The 17,127-nt window shown below is 34.2% G+C and overlaps 1 long non-coding RNA gene across 1 annotated transcript; it reads right to left on the reverse strand.

The window, feature by feature from the left end:
* Nucleotides 1-5,198: 5,198 nt before the first annotated feature.
* LOC115242727 lies at nucleotides 5,199-17,012 on the reverse strand. Its single transcript, XR_003885096.1, has 2 exons — nucleotides 16,325-17,012; nucleotides 5,199-8,021 (listed from the first exon to the last, which is right to left on the reverse strand). It is a non-coding gene; the product is annotated as an uncharacterized LOC115242727 (long non-coding RNA).
* Between the last annotated feature and the right edge of the window lie 115 nt (nucleotides 17,013-17,127).

The following is a 17,127-nucleotide window of genomic DNA, read 5'->3' on the forward strand; positions in this document are numbered from 1 at the left end:
CATTAATAATGTCGCAATATAATCAAATAACACATAATTTTGATTTGATCTTTCATATTTCTTGTAAAAAAAAAAATCTGATAACAAAAAGACATTAATATCGCTTCAAACTAATGATTCTAAAATAGAGAGTGTTCTATGGAAAAATTTCAATACTTAAAACATGTACAAACAAACGTCGCGACACTGTTATATATACAGGGTGAGGAAAAAGTGTATCGGACTGGTAAAATATCTCGAAAACAAGGCATCTGACAATGAGAAAGAAATGTTATATACAAAAGTTGTACGGTTTCAATAAATGCGTCAAACGGCGAAATCTAAAAAATAAAATATTCTTGAAAAAAATGTTTCAAATTAAAGTTGTAGGGTTTTAAGTAGCGCATTAAGTAGCAATGTTAATATGACCTTAAATAGCATTGTTAAGATCACGTAAAAATCACGTTTGGGTAATACTAATGCTGGCAGTACTGTACCTTTCAAGCTTCATAATTCGGAAAATATTTAATGGAAAGGAACTTCATTATAGCGTTTTGAAAAGCTCTTAAGGTAAGCTACAAGAATATCGAATAAAAATGTGAGTTTCCATTTAGGATTTTAAACTTGACTTTGAAATCTCTTTCATAATTGCAAAGTCAAACAGATATCGCTGTTTGATGCATTTGTTGAAACCCTACAACTTTCGTATATAACATTTTTTTCTCAAATGCCTTGTTTTCGAGATATTTTACCAATCCGATACTTTTTCCTCATCCAGTATATGACATGTATAATATAATCATATATTCTTGTAACATGAAGCAAAAAAATTAATATATATTTTCCTCTTTCTTCATCGCGCGTCAGATGTCTCTCTTTCACTTTGTTAACGTATCTGATATTAATTCAGAATAAAATCCCAGATGAATATATGTATACATATGTAATGTTTATGTATCACTTCTTGATTCATGCAACGCATTCGTACGAACGCCCAAAAGTCTGCAGTACAGTTCAACAATATCCAACGGGCAAATCAATGAAACCAAAAGTCCTTCAAAATGTATCCATTTGCTTCTCCCTTCATTCCCGTTTACTAAATCGTGCATTAACGCGATACGTTAATTTCCGTGTTCATCAAAATTGTTAATCCTCAATACAGATTATTTCGTATGATAAGAAAATATTACGAAACGCAGAAATTATTTCTCTCGTGTTTCATATCCCTTCCTCCTAATTTTTAAATAAATTATCTTTGGATACATTTTCTAAATAAAATATTTTTTTGTATTCTTAATCGTAAAACATATCGATAGAATTTATCTAAAAAAATTGAGAGACCATTATAACTTTTTTGTAATATTTTTTACAAATTTCTCCGCATTGATAAAACATTTCAATGTGAAGTATAATCTAATTCAAAAGCTTGCCATCGTCCTTTCTATTCTCGCAATGAATTGAAAAACAGCTCGACTCCTCATCCACTTCCTTCGATTTTCATTTTCAAACCATATTTGTATGCACGCGCACGCGCATGACCGAGAGAGCTAAAAATATGTTCATTGTCAAAGAGCTTTCGCGGGGACGCGGCGAGAGATGAAAGGAAATAGTCCGAAAAGTTGGATATAGAAGGTCGATGAGCGGTCGCTCGTTCAAGTCTCGGTGCCTACCCACGGGCAATTACGTCAGGAACGCAAAGCAATCAATGCGAACTAGTTGTAACATTTAATCGGATATAGAGTATGAATAGCCGATTGGTACAGAGATTAAATTTTCTCATCCACGAAGATGATCTTTCGCCGTCCGATCCGAAATCTTCGCGTGCCATTCTCCGCGAACACAATAGCCGCGTAATCACGTTAAATCAATTGAAGCAGCTGAATCAATCGGTATATCAATGCATGTATCGCAGAACATTTCAGTATTAGCAATAGAAGATCAGATCGAAGATTTTTAATCAAATATTTAATAGAAAATTTCCCCGATTCCGCAGATTTTGTTTAAAATTAGAAGAATGGGAACAATATATGTGAAACAAACTACTGCATAAAGATAAATTATCATTGGCGTTCTGAATTACCTAATATGTAAAAAGATATTTTTTTTGTTGTGCAATTATATTGTATTATTTTATATCACACTGCTGCAAAAATATAGGACAAATTTATCTCGTCCAATTATTTGTATTTTTTTTTTTTTTTTATTTACTGACGCTCGCAATTGCCTTCGTGACGCATTAATAAGTTTCTCTTTTCTTCCACAAACATTTTCAGAGACTGAAACTAATTGAAACTCCTGCAACAGTAACGCCTCTCGTTAAATTGAGTGAATAGCATAAAGTCGGACGAGTAAACGTGATTCGTCCTCGACGTCGATATGTGAAACGGGCATAAGTTTGATCGCGATAATTTGCTGTGTGTGCAACGTTAAAATATAGTGCATAATATTGAGAAATGTGTCAGTCTGAGGCAGTGAAACTGCCGCATTTATTACATGTGACCCAGACGAGAAAGTTTGTTCTGCAACTAGTGTAAATTTTCGCAACAACAGATGTCTTAGTCTATGAAAATATGTTTAAAGTGTCCATTAAGTAATTAAAAAAAGCGATGCTTAAGAGGTCATACCCGTTTGAATCTTCGAAAAATGAGTACATTTTCTAGATTTTTTTGCAGCGTAACGATTTGATAAAAACCTTTTTTTCACGGTATTAATACAATATTATTAAGTACTTAAATAAAAATTTTCAACTTAAAAAGAATTTTTTAAAAAAAATTATTCGAATATTTTTGCAGATTTGTTTTCATGCACGGTGTGCATGAAAACTCGAACGTTCGACGGATTGACTTCAAATTTTGCATGCGAGTTCCTAATAAGATTCCGCATCTGCTAACGAATTTTAGTCCGATTCCCATTTTTTTGTTATAAACAAAAAAAATGGACTTTTAAAAAAAATGAAATTTTTTTTCAACACGCCGCAATTTTTTTATTTTTTAAAATTTTGGAAAAACGCTTGGATAGCAGTTAGCTATTAATATGTTTAATAAAAAAAAGCTTGTTTTTTTTTATTTCGGATCTGATCTACGAACGTTTCCAAGCACACCATGCAGCCACCTAAAATTTGGAAGAGCTCTGCAAACATTTCCATAACTTAAAAAAAAAAAATTTTTTAAACTGACAATTTTTGTTTAAGTGGTTAATAATATCGTATTAATACTGTAAAAAAATTGAAAATTTTTATCAAGTCGTTGCTCTGCAAAAAAATCTAGAAAATGTACTCACTTTTCGAGATTTCAAACGGGTATGTCCCCTTAAAGAGAGACCTTTTCCGTATGCAAGCAATTTGTAGTTGATTGTAAATAGATACCGCAAAAGTTTTCCCCTCTAGAATTATCCATGTTTAAATACGCGAACAAATTTAACCGCGGGAATTTACAAGATGAATATGTTATATTGAGTACGTGAAATACTTAATAATATTAATATGTTACATAACTAAACTGACAATTTTTGTTTAAGTGGTTAATAATATCGTATTAATACTGTAACAAAATTGAAAATTTTTATCAAGTCGTTGCTCTGCAAAAAAAATCTAAAAAATGTACTCATTTTTCGAGATTTCAAACGGGTATGTCCCCTTAAAGAGAGACCTTTTCCGTATGCAAGCAATTTGTAGTTGATTGTAAATAGATACCGCAAAAGTTTTCCCCTCTAGAATTATCCATGTTTAAATACGCGAACAAATTTAACCGCGGGAATTTACAAGATGAATATGTTATATTGAGTACGTGAAATACTTAATAATATTAATATGTTACATAACCATATATAATAATGCATGAATTACGCGCATATACGTACCGCGAACAGTTAATTGCAATCATAGAGAAAAGCCTCATTAATTAATCGCGAAATTTAACGCATTCTATCTCATAGCAAAATATTTAATTAAATCGACAATTGCTACTTAAAGTCTTGTTTACATCACACGATATATTTGCGATAATGAGACAACAATTAACAACATATGCAACAATTAACGACACAAAATACCGTTAAAAAATCAATAATCTATAAACCAATAATTATGCGCCAATTAGATAATAATCGAACGCGTTTAGCGGAGAAAACAAATAAGTAAAAATTAAACGTGAGCGAAAATTATCTTTAATCACGTTTGAACGCACTACTCAATGCTAATTTTCGTTAAACTTTAATGTCTATTAAATTTACCTAAATCGATTAAATAAATTCATGCACTGTGATTTTAATAGGTTTTGATAGTCGATGAAAATCACGCTGAATATCGTACAACGTAAACATCCTTAATGAAGAAATAATGATCGGGACGAGACGATAATAAACTCAATGCCGAAACGCTTAGCGCAGACTAGATCGAAAAAAAAAAAAACCCTCGAAACTAGATTAGCAACTGACCTCTCTCGGACGTGACGACCCTCCTCATCGTCCTCCTCCTCGATGTCGTGCAGCCGCGGGCTAAGCCGGTGCTGAGTGCCACTTTCCCTTCCGTAATCTTCCTCCTCGTATATCCTCAACTCGCACTCCTTCTCCTCGTCGTCGAGATCATCGTCGTCGTCGTCGTCCAAATCCTCGTCGAGATCGCTGAGAGGCGCTCGCTCCTTAATCTGAGCCACGCAGATACGTTTCGGCTGCTGCTGCTGCTCCTGATGCGTATTTTTTTGCTGCGTATGATGACTTTCGTGCTGCTGGCCCTTCTGCTGCTGGTGGGGCTGTTGATACTGCTTTAGCAGAGCAGAACTCTTCTTGGCCTCGAGGGTGGTCCCCGAGACAGCGACACCACCCCCACCCCCGCCGCCGCCGGCGCACGGCAGGCAGCAAGACCACGCGCCCCCCACCTCGGCACCCTAACGCACTCAATGTCAAAACATTTAGGGGGGCCAGCTGCAGCCAGGTTGTTCTGTCCTAGCAGAGGCAGTGTCCGCGACGCTGATCGACGTACTCGCTGGGAGTTTCGCAGCTCCCAGATTCAAGCGAGTGAATAATATTCGTCGCTCGAGTACAACAATAACTTCTAATGCACTTGCTGAAGTGCTCCGGAAGTTTGTAGCATCCGTGCAAACAATGAGCGAAATTCGGATAGTTGATACAATTTTTCCGCAACAGTCAATTACTCCTCGTTTGTCTTATGTTTACACTTGAAATGCATCGCAAGTTGCATCATCTTCTTTCTTTCTTCATAATTTTTTCATGATGCGTCAGGTGAAATTCATATGTTCAATTTGCTCTTTGCAAAGTGTGTATCTTACGTCAGTATAAATTTAAATACGTAAAAGATTGTCCTTGCCAGACTTTCGTTTTTTTTCTTTGAACGGATTTAGTTGTACATTTTGCTTTTGGTTATTCTCGCTTGTTTCGCTTGCAATGATTAGGATATGTTGCAATGTTTGCACAAGGTACATGATTTTCGAAGTTTCACATAAATATATATCTTTCATACGCTTTATCTGTTAAAAATAATGCTAATAAGGAAGCATATATTTCTCTCTGTCTCTCATTATCAGATATTCCACAATTGCGTGATAGAACTTCAACATGAAAAATATACACAATGTTAATTTCTTCCTTGTTTCAGTTTTTTTTTTCTGTCTCATAGAACGGTTTACTTCGGCAATTATCGGGAAATTGTCTCTATCTGTGTATGCTGGCAATCAAATTTACACGATGGATCAACTGAATATCGAAAAGCTATTAAAATTTCCATCATGATACATTTAACATTGTACACATTAAACAAATTCATATTCAAATTACGCTTGGCATCATACTTAGGTCGTCTTGATACATAGATTTACCTTTTAGATACCATGACAATTTTCCTGTCGCACACTCCGTTATTTCAAGAAATTAAGAACACGAAGCTTAAAAAATCGTCCATCATTGCTTCCGGAAAAATTGTACTTTTTTTCTAAAGGATTTATTTGTTATTTATTATTTCTTATATCAGCATGATTCATGTAGATCATTCACAAATCGTGTTCTTAAATATTGAGGAATCTTTAAATCTCCCCTGTTTCTAAATATCGAGAAATCTTTAAATCTCCCGTTTTTCAACGAACATCCCAGTTTATCAAATTTTATCTTTGCTCTCGATGTTGATCCTTTCACAGAGTTCATTGTTGTATATCATCTCGTAATAGCAACATAGATTAATGAAACAATTATCAGCACGTTGCCCTTTGCTTTAACACTTTGTTTGATGTCACTGTTGACTTTGTTTGTTATCTTCTGTCACTCTTCGCCTTCCTGTCCTCTTGCCCACATGATTAAATGTATCCGCAGCTTTTTCATCTATGCCCCTCAGTCCTTAAATAAGGAAATTTTGAACGTTGCCCGAGGCTGCTAACCACAAGCAACTTTGCCCTTTATCCCAGAAAATGATTAATGGAAAATGTCTGCTTTCAAATCCTTGCCTCGCATGTCATAAATTCCCTCATCCTCTCTTGACACTCTTGATTTACACTTATGATATGTGTTTAATCTGTGTCGTCAAATTAATATTATCGCGTCTTACAAAGATCGGTCCTTTTTATTAGTGCATTAGTCTCACGAAAATTTGGCTTCATATATTTTTAATACCTTCACTAAATATCCCAAATACTATAGAATAATTTTAGATTCCTCTCGTATTTATATCCTCCGTATAAGAAAGTCAAAACTAATAATGCTGTTCTCGCGCACGAATTTTTACGTCTTTATTTCCTTATTTCCTCATCTCCACGACATTCACGCACACTTCCACTCGTCTATTTTAGGTCCAAAGTAACTCCAAGTATAACGAGGTATAAACTGAGCATGTCTAACCTAACAAGTTCTCTCGTCGCTCTTAATTTGTCTCGTACTCGTCGGATACTTAACACGACTTGGTAAACTCTAAGACGAAAAATTGCAGCTAAGCTAGCAACTAAGCATTTGCATATTCTTCCGCAAACTCTTTGTAATATAATTTAGATAATGCTGACCACATTTTCATATAGAGATTCCCTCATCGTTAAGTCATTTTTCTCTTCATGAATTTTTAGAATCTATTTTTATCTATTATTACTTGTTGAATCTACTGTATTATTATCGATTGTATTTTCCTTCTTGTGTATAATAATGATATATAAAATTATGCTAGCTATACGATCACACCGACAATTTGCTTCTTTATATCTGTATTTCAATCAGCGTGATCGTAGTTTCTTTATATCGTATCGAACAGATGTTATCATGCAAAATAGTTTTGATATAGCGAATCGCGAAGTCGGAATCGTCAGAAATTCTTTCAATCAATTTTTCATATAGTAAACATTAAATTATAAAATCAATTAGAGCAGTTTATTTACAGTGTCAATATTTATTTCGAATTCTTCATTACCACATTGCTCTTTCGGTTAACGTAACATCGATAAGTTCTAATCACTCTCGTTAAATCGTTCCTACCCACATTTCTCAGGTGGCTAAAAACACACGATGCATCGCAAAAGATTTTAGTAGTTTCTATCCACAGTCAACAAACACGAGTAATTTTCTGCGTCACGTAACTGTCGGATCAAATGCACTTTTATGCACAGATTTTCCATTTTGATATTTGTACGATAACCCGAACCAGAATCAGTGCGAAAAAAGTTGGCGAGAGAACGAAATTTTGTTATTGTCGACTTTTGCGCTCAATCACGCATCACGATCAGCTGACACGAATAAGAGTTTAATTTGCACTCGTCCGGATAACGTTATTCGATTACACATGCATTCGCGATACATTTACACGCTTTCACCTTTGTAATTACACATACATCAAATTATGCATTTCATTTTACGAATTCTAGAAAATATCTCTTTACTTTGTACGAGGATGAAGCTCAGCTGAATGCAATTTAACGTGTTAGATGATTTCCGGTAACGAAGAATATGAAGCTCTTGGTGCGATGATACAGGACAGAACACGAAATTGATTGTCGATCGTTGAGAAGTATGCGTTCATACATAAGTCTCGTAGAATTATTATACATTGGGCCGACGCTCTGTAAAAAATTTCGGATAAGATCTATGAGATGTTCGGAGAAAATACTCATTTTGTATAATGATATAAATAGTTATTTTGATATAATCGGGAAGAGAGAGATGCACGCGAGAGATATGCAAAAACAAACGTTATATAAAAATTATATATACATTTCGCGTATGTTTTTTTAACAAGATCAACATATAATATATATGCCACATATTGAAAATATTTACGTTGAGATATTAATTTTTTTCGTCCACTGTCGCAATATTTATATTAGAATAGCAATTAAAAGAAAAGAAAATTAATGTTAAATGTATTAAGATATTAATTCACACTTTCTTTTGTGTTGTTCGATTTTAAGATAGGCCACCGTTATCGTTTAAATTTTCCGCGCGCAATCAGAAGATCGTTATAATTAAGAGGTTGCATCGCACGCGCGTGCACTTAATCTCAATAATGATACTTTATCAAGGATTTTCTTTAGTCAGGATACACTAGGTCGTAAATTAAATGCAAAGGTTAAGGCTGTGACTCCCTTGAGAAGGCTATGCAAAACGAAAAGACGAGCACGCAACACAAGACCCAATTGCGTTTCTCGAATAGTGGCGCATCTATGGTGTTTCATACCTGGCGAGAAATGCGTTCGATGAATTCGCTGACGAATCGATGAACAACATGCGCGTATTTATGTCGACGTTATTTTTAATCGCCGGTCGCATGATATTTATGCTCTATAATAGCGGTCGCGGGCACAATAATAAAGATCACGAGATTATTTCGGCGTGACGATAAAAATATCGATTACGTATGTTTTTCATTTTAAAAGGTAAGAACAATAAAATAAGCAATTTTTTCATTTTAATATTCTCATTGCGTGTAAAGAAAAATCTGACATTATTTTTGACGGCTTTTATTTGTATAATTTAATAGTAGTCGATGCCCAATTAAAAATTTTATCATATACAACATTTTTATAATTGTTAAATTGATGAGTTTTGATAATTCCGATAAAAAATAAGCGTTAAAAGAAGTGCGCATCTCGTCGTGCGATTTATACTATTGAGCTTTACTTTACACATGTATGTTAAATGAATGAGATCGATCGCTACAAGCAATGCGTTTTAATGTCGTTGCACATTTTCTCTCAGCTATAAATCCTGTACACAGAGTACTTTAACTTGAAGTAATGGAATTTGTAAAACGGCTGTAGACGGATTAGATCGAACAAAAGATCTAAATGGAATATGTTGCATATATAACGAACACAGCAAATGAAGGGCATTAGTAATTTAAGGCTCGGGAATTATAATCATGCAAAATATCCTTGAAACTCCCGCTGTAACTCCCCCAGCCGCAATTGCAATATAATTTCACGCTTAATCAGTATGTGACTCAAATATAATCACATATTAATGTCATCAGATATATAAATGCAAGTGTAGGTACTTAATAATAAATTAAAATCATTCATTCTATATTTCTTAATGTATTATTTAAAAAAAAAATCACCGAAATATCTGATAAAATTTTTAATTAGACATCGACTACTATTTAATTATACAACTTTTTATACTTATGTAATAAATATCTACTATGCAACTCTGTAATATATAATAAAAATAAATAGCAAATGAAAAAAAGAATTAAGAAGAAAATCGATAATATCGGAAATGTTGATAGTCAACGATTATAAAGCTTTAATCGCGGAATACTAGAGATAAAAGCATCTTCAGAAATTGTAAATTATATTCCCCTCCCGAGAATATATCGCTACCACGCAGCTGCATCGAGCAGCAGAAATACAGAAATGGCTGACACCGACGAAATAATAAACATCCCGTCTAAATTGCAAAGTTGCAAAACAATCGCAATTTCATCGAGTAACGGAAATTGAAATTGTTAATTGGCTTTGCGCTTCATTAAATTAATTTAATTTAATATACAGTCTGAAATATTCCGTGCACTCTATTTAATTGAAGTGTGAACTATAAAGATCTCGGCTTTAACTCAACTATGCCAAATTTATTAATATATATATTTTTTAATTAATATTAATAAGATAAGCAATCATTATTTTGTATCATTAAAAATAATTGGAAAAGATGATTAAAATAATTTATTATTTCCATTTTGCTTTTTTATTCCATCTCTGTTATTATTTTATTTCCGCTAATATTACATTTTATGAAAAAAATCTCAGCAAGTTCATAAAATTTGAACGCAAATTTCTTGCGCAATTTATTCTTGCGTCTTTCCAGTATTTCTGAGCAAGAAAAAAATAAGCGAGCTTTTAGACGCTTACTGTAATCAAGTACGAGACGTCAACATCTCTAAGTCGAGAATTGTGATTTTCCCGCAATCTACCAGAATTTTTACTAAACCATTAAGTTATAAAATTGCCTAGAAGATAGACAAACTTGAAACTCGCAGTCGATCCGTTTAAATTAAGATTGCCACGATAACGTTGGAAATTCGTTGTGTTTCATAAAATATGCTCTGATAATTATATTTTCTCGTGTGCCGATATAAATAATCGTTGCAATAGATGATTCGAAAAATATACATTTTTAATGATATAATAAATGCCTTAAATTTACGGGAAAATATTTTGTTTGATAAATTGTATATATAAATTAAGATTAAATCAGGATATTTAAAAAACTTATATGAAATATTATACAGATTGAAATGTGTTTGTTGTGTTTTGCGTATGAAATATAATGCAATAACAGAATCCGATAACAATAGTTCGGGAGAGAATGCGAGTAAGCCGCGATATATATTTACATTAACGTTTATTTGGCGAGAAATAATTGAACATAAATCATTATATCTCGTACAAAGGACCGCAAGCTACAAAATGCACGTATGTATCCTGAAAGTGATCAAAATATACTGTATTTGGTTTTCATTTCTATATTTCTTCAATTCATCACAAATCACGCGTTTTGAAACAAAACGTTGATGAACTATTATTTTACTTGCTATAAAAACTCGTAGCAAAAAAAAAGGCGTAACACAAATAAATAATTTTAGATATTGCGACCTACTTTCAATTTTCACATGCATAAATAGAAATAATTTCATCAAATAATAATTGTACGCGTAACAATAATATTAAATACTTCATTAAACTTTCCAAACAAAAAAATTCAAAAAATATTTAATTTAATCAGACAATGCTATGAAGTAATATTTTACGGTATTAATGAAGAGAATAAAAGAATAAATAAGCAGAATATTTTCTTTCACATGTTGCTTTCTCGTTTCCACAGCATCAATGTATTACAAATGAATCTATTGTTACCAATTATCGACGCGCCAATGCGCATGCACGGTACGTTTACGACCATTATGCCAAGTTCATCTACAGAAATCTTGAATCGCCAGCACTAGCATCTTGAATATCTGTAATCGCTTTGTTGATACTTCAAGCAAGATCATGTATTGTATTACCAAAACTGCTAAATTAGAGCTCTTTTTCTTTCAATTATATCTTTCATTTATTTTCTTATCCCTTATGTAATTTTATAAACTATTATATAGCAAACTCTTTACAATTTTACCAAAAATACTATCAGGGAATTTAAAAAATTGAAATTAAATAAATAATAAAATATATTAAAAAAATTAAGATAATTCTAATACCCAGTAAAAAAGTCGAAAAAAAAAACAATTCATGTGATAAGAGAACTAAGGTAATCTAAATCTAAATAATTAAAATTTATGCAAAAAAAAATATAAAATAAAATATATCGCTGAACGCGCAAAGTAATAGAATTCTAAAATAACACGACGCGGTTGATTATGCGAACCTATTTAGAGAATCGACTGAAGAGAATTTTTCAATAATGGGTAAACGATCGCGGATAACACGTAATATTGAGGCGAACTATATGCGTGGCAGGATAGGTTATCAACGCTTATGAATAGATTCAGGTAAATCAATATACGGATTATTAATAGTATGCGCTCGGATTGTGCGGTAACAAAAGTGTCGATATCGCAAATATTTTCGAAGTCGACCTTTCAAATTTAATCGGATTAATGTTTTTCAGATAAACATTTATATTTTCCTTTCGGTTAACACCATTCGAACGTTTAAATTCAATCATCCAACTTTCACGAGCATAATCATTTCTAATTTAAACAATCAGAAATCCAAAATATTCGAAGAAAAATTATTGTGCGCGATATACAATTAAAACAGAATAGAAAAAAGAATAATGTTTATTAAAAATATTGATTAAATTAAATGAGACTATTATCACTGCACGCGCGCGCATTAAATATATATTTATTATTGTATAATATTATGTAACTATTAAATGGGCCAAATAAACTACACAACTGCTCGGAAATGTAAATTGAATTTAACAGCTTGTTAAGCTTTACGTTTATCCTTTCAAGAATAATCGCGGCGACGTAGACGCAACTATGTGGCGTTGCGTGACACTTGTTTCGACTAACAAGGATGCATTTATTGCAGCCGGTGTTTGCGAACAAGACCATCCTTCTTGTCTCGTCTCCCCAAGCTTTAAATTGACATTTATCTGTCGACAACAGCGTTTTCCTCTCTTATACAGGTTATATTTCTGATACGTTTGTAACTATTATCGAATCTCTCGGTGACGCGTTTCCGTTCGGCGAGTTTGAGAAATAAATCACGATGGGTTTTAAAAATTTGATTACGACCAAATAAAAATTGTATCAAGCTTGGATTGCCGATAAGTGGACTTGTGTCTTTAAGATAACCATCGCTAAATATCGTTCCAAGCGTGTACCGGTTAAAAAGTTCATGCTCTAGAAGTTTAATGTCAGTCGAACGATTTGCAAGCGATTTAATGTATAAACTCTATTAAAATAATAGATATTTCAATATGTGACAATATATATATATATAGTCGTCTATGATTACTAGCAGAAAATAATACATTTCGAATGTATGATGTTTATCCTAGCTTTAAAAATCTCTTTAATCAAGCTAATAGCCGAAATTATATTGCGTGCCATTGTTGTAATTATGATAAAAAATCGTCCGTTTTAAATGCTTATGTGCAGATGTTTAATAAAAATGAGTTTCTCGGCAATAATTTACAATAATTAAAGGAATTTTATTACAACGCATCAGTTCTATAATATCGTTAGAATTTTGACGACTTTTCTCGACCATAAAAGACTCGAAAAAATACGGATTTAAAATATACGATGTTATATTACAAGTGATTCATGTCACTGGAACACTCGAATCGGTATACTTATGCCGCACGCACATCCGTCCGGTAGTATCACGAAAAGAATCCATATTAATTTTCGTGTGCTCAAAAATTTAACCATTCCGAGTCACGAAACAAAATCATACGAGAAATATTTCCAACTCGGAAAGCGCACGGATTGAAACTCTGTTCGTGGAGTTTTATAAAAAGGAAAATAAAACATGATTAAATGTATAACTTCTCCAGATCCCGGCGAAACTTGCGCAATAACGACTGCACGCACGTTGCAATTTTACAACAGGTGCGCTCGGCGAGATCCGGCCTCTATCATCTCGCTGCATCCGCAGGCTTGACGGACGTGATCGAACGTACGTACGTACGTTTGTTTCACTTGCGACTGTTTCATTTGCAGCCTGTCGATATCGTACATTCTATGTAAAAGTACAAGTAACAATAGCCGTCCTTCGCAAAATTAAAAATTGATAGAATTCTGTCATCGTTATACGCTGCCGCAGGCTGTGTGCGATTTTATTTGTATATTTCAATTTGTTATGTGTTAATTATTATTAATAACATTTGCATATATATCTCCCTTTTAGATACAAAAATTTCGTAATTCCAATCCCCCACATTTTAAAATGCACGTCGTACCTATTTGTATACGTTTCTCGCGTTGGATAAGATTTCTATGGCGAAACACCTATTATGCTACTGAAGTGAGAAGAATATTCAATTTCGCAGACAATCGAGTCGCAAATCTCACCGCGGTAGAACAGAAACATGATGCATACACGGATGCGTGGAAAAGCGGCATTCTTGTTTCGCAGACAGGCGACAAAGAACACTCTAAGGATGATAGAGTAGATGAATAAACTTGAATAAATTTAATAGAAAGAGAAGGAGAAATATAGGGAAAAAAAAAAAAACGCGCAAGAAAAAGACACAATTATGTGCTTATGAAAATTTTAAATGAGCAAAAACAACAGCTTTTATCCGTTTAAATTATTAATTATAATGGAACGATTATATATATGATATTTAACACAACAAAATTATAGACGCGCTGTCGCACTTCTGAACACTTAAATACCGAATAAAAACCGAATAAAGTAGATACGCCCGTGTGTTTAATTCTTTATTGTTACAATCAGTTAAAAACTTTAGATTATAATAGAATATAAAAGTTTTGCGAATCCAGAAATAATTCATCTACTCGCGACGTTATCATATTGCGAGTGTGTTTCAGCGAATGGAAAGATAATGGTTCCACGAAAAAGTTGAAAATGTTTCCGGTGCTTTCGTAAAAAGTTCAAGAGTGACAACACGTAAGAAAACTTGTCCATCGTATATCGGGAGTGAGGACGAACTGCTAGATGAGAAAATCGATAGGAGAGAAAATCGAGTTTATATCATAATTTATAATTGCGGGTCTCGTGGCAATTGATTGTCAATCACATCTTTATGATTTTATAGTCATAATAGCGGTTTCGTTATAATAATAAATATATCGTATTTCAATAATTTAATTAATGCAAATAATTCATTAAAAATATTCTAGCATTGTCTTTCAAATTCCTCGTTTTTAATTATTCTGAATGTCGATATAAACGCGCAAAACTTGGTGTTAAAAAAGGAATGTACAACGTTCAAAAATTTACCAATAGTTTTACGTAAAATATGTTCGGCAATATATAAAAGCGAGTGATAATATTTCAGCGTGTCATCTGCGTTTCAAGAGAAAGCGTATTTGCAAAATAAATTTGTTTATTGCTTGAAAGTTACGGTAATGCAACAGCGTGCGTCCCGTTAATTTCGCTTCGAAATGAAAAACTCGGGACGCGTATGAAAAATTATTGTGAAAAAGGATACGACCGACCATTTATCTGACTTTTCAAGCACGAAGGCTATTACAGCACTTTTTCTGTTGTATCTTAAGAATTGTTATGCGAGTAATTTCTTTTACTAAATTAAAAAAATTGCTAAAGGATTCACAGTTCCGTTAACAAGGTCACCACAATGTCCATTAGAGAGTAATTGATTCTCCAAATAAATCTTTGAATAGATTTCCAAGGGTGTCCCGCTTTTTCTCTAAATGAAATCTCATGTCATGCATAAAGTAAGAAAAATCGATTTCGAAATGCGATCAATGTCTTTTTCGTTAAATATTTTGCACCGTACAAATTTAAAAAAAAAACAGAATTTAAAAAAAAATTTTAAATATATTAATTATCATTTATTTCGTAATATCGAGAAATGGAAAGAGATATTGATTGACAATCAAATAAAAAAAATCCATAACTAAATAAAAAAATAAACACCGCTAAATGTGTATTTCTACACATTTTCAATCAAGAAATGATAAAAAGTCTTTGATTTGAGATACATTAAGGATAAAACATAGTTTATCATTCGAGAATTTAAAAACGGGAATTTAAAAACAAATAAGATTTAATCTCATTCTTTCTCGTTCTTTTGTACTCTCTTTGAAATCAAACGACCAATAAATCAGCTCGTTGTTTGATTCAATTCCTCTTCATTGTTCGGGAAAAAGTCAAATATCGCAGCGCGTTCTCGTGCCACTTATCACAGACGCGGGAAAATGTTTAATTGCTCTAACGTTCACATGATAATGCACAAAGATTACAAAAGAGATAGAGATAATTTTGCAAAAACGAAAAATCAACATTCTTTCATCAGGTGAACCAGAAAAGTTATTCATCGAGCTTATAACGCACACAACAGTATCCAAAAAAAAAAAAAAAAAAAAAAAGAAGGAGAACCTCCCACACGTTCCTCCGCGCATTCCTTTTGTTCTTTCTTTCAAAAGCAAACGCGAGCGATATAGATTTGCGTAATTAAATTCTCCCTCGTGCTAGTCGAACGAAAAAAACGGGCGAAAATTTTCCCAATCAATTATCACAAAGCGAAAAATCTAATTGTCCGCTCGAAAATTCGCGATAGCGTACATACGAGTTGTTACAACAATGGCACGTGAATTTGCACAAAAAGTGACGATGTATAAACAAATGTTGCGAGCCTCGATAAACGCCGTGCATCCATCTCTCCCTCCCGGCGGGCAAGCGAGTAGCGTCGATACTACCTAATAACGTCGAGCATTCTCTCTCTTCTATTATTCACATCCGGCGTGTTCGCCGCCGCCGTCGCACTCGGAGACAGAACTCGCGGGCACTCCCATGAGGATCGTAAGAAACAGCAACCACCGGCCGTACCCTCGCCGGTTGCATACACTGCATCGAGCACGCAATTCTAGCCTTTTACCCGATCACACCCGATTGATGGGTCCTCCACTATCTCTCATTATCCACTATCGGTGCCACTCACGATGCACATAAACGCAGTACCGTTGCACCGGTCGACTGATATCGGGACGCGAAGGTATCGAAGAGCATGAAGGAAGATAGAGAGAAAGGAGGAGAAAGAGAGAAAAAAGATGAGAGAGAGAGAGAGAAGAGAGAAAGAGAGAAGACAAAGAGATCAGATGGAGTGTACGTCGGAAAAAAAAATGAAAATGATAAGAAAATATCGGCAAGATACGATCGGGGAAAAGATACACACGTAGCGCCGAATGGCCAGGTTCCTCGCGTTCCTCCCGTCGACGAACGCCGAGTGTGTGCGACCTCGGCGCTAACCGGAGCCGAGGCGACGATGTTACTCTCGTGCGCCCTCGTCGTATTGACGTTGACGGCGGCCGAGACCCAACTGACGAAAGGGTTCTCTCTCTCACCGGCGGCGACGCCGCGGCACAGTGCCGTAGCATCCGGAAAAGCGACGCGGATTTTCCGTGTGCCTGAACTGCGATGGACAGTAGCGTGGAGGGGAAAGCGGGCATCCTGTGCTACCGACTACCACCACGACTACCACCAGCGCCGCTACTAGTAGTCC

Source organism: Formica exsecta, unplaced genomic scaffold (assembly GCF_003651465.1).
Source record: "Formica exsecta isolate Colony F162 unplaced genomic scaffold, ASM365146v1 scaffold62, whole genome shotgun sequence".
Lineage (NCBI taxonomy): Eukaryota > Metazoa > Arthropoda > Insecta > Hymenoptera > Formicidae > Formica > Formica exsecta.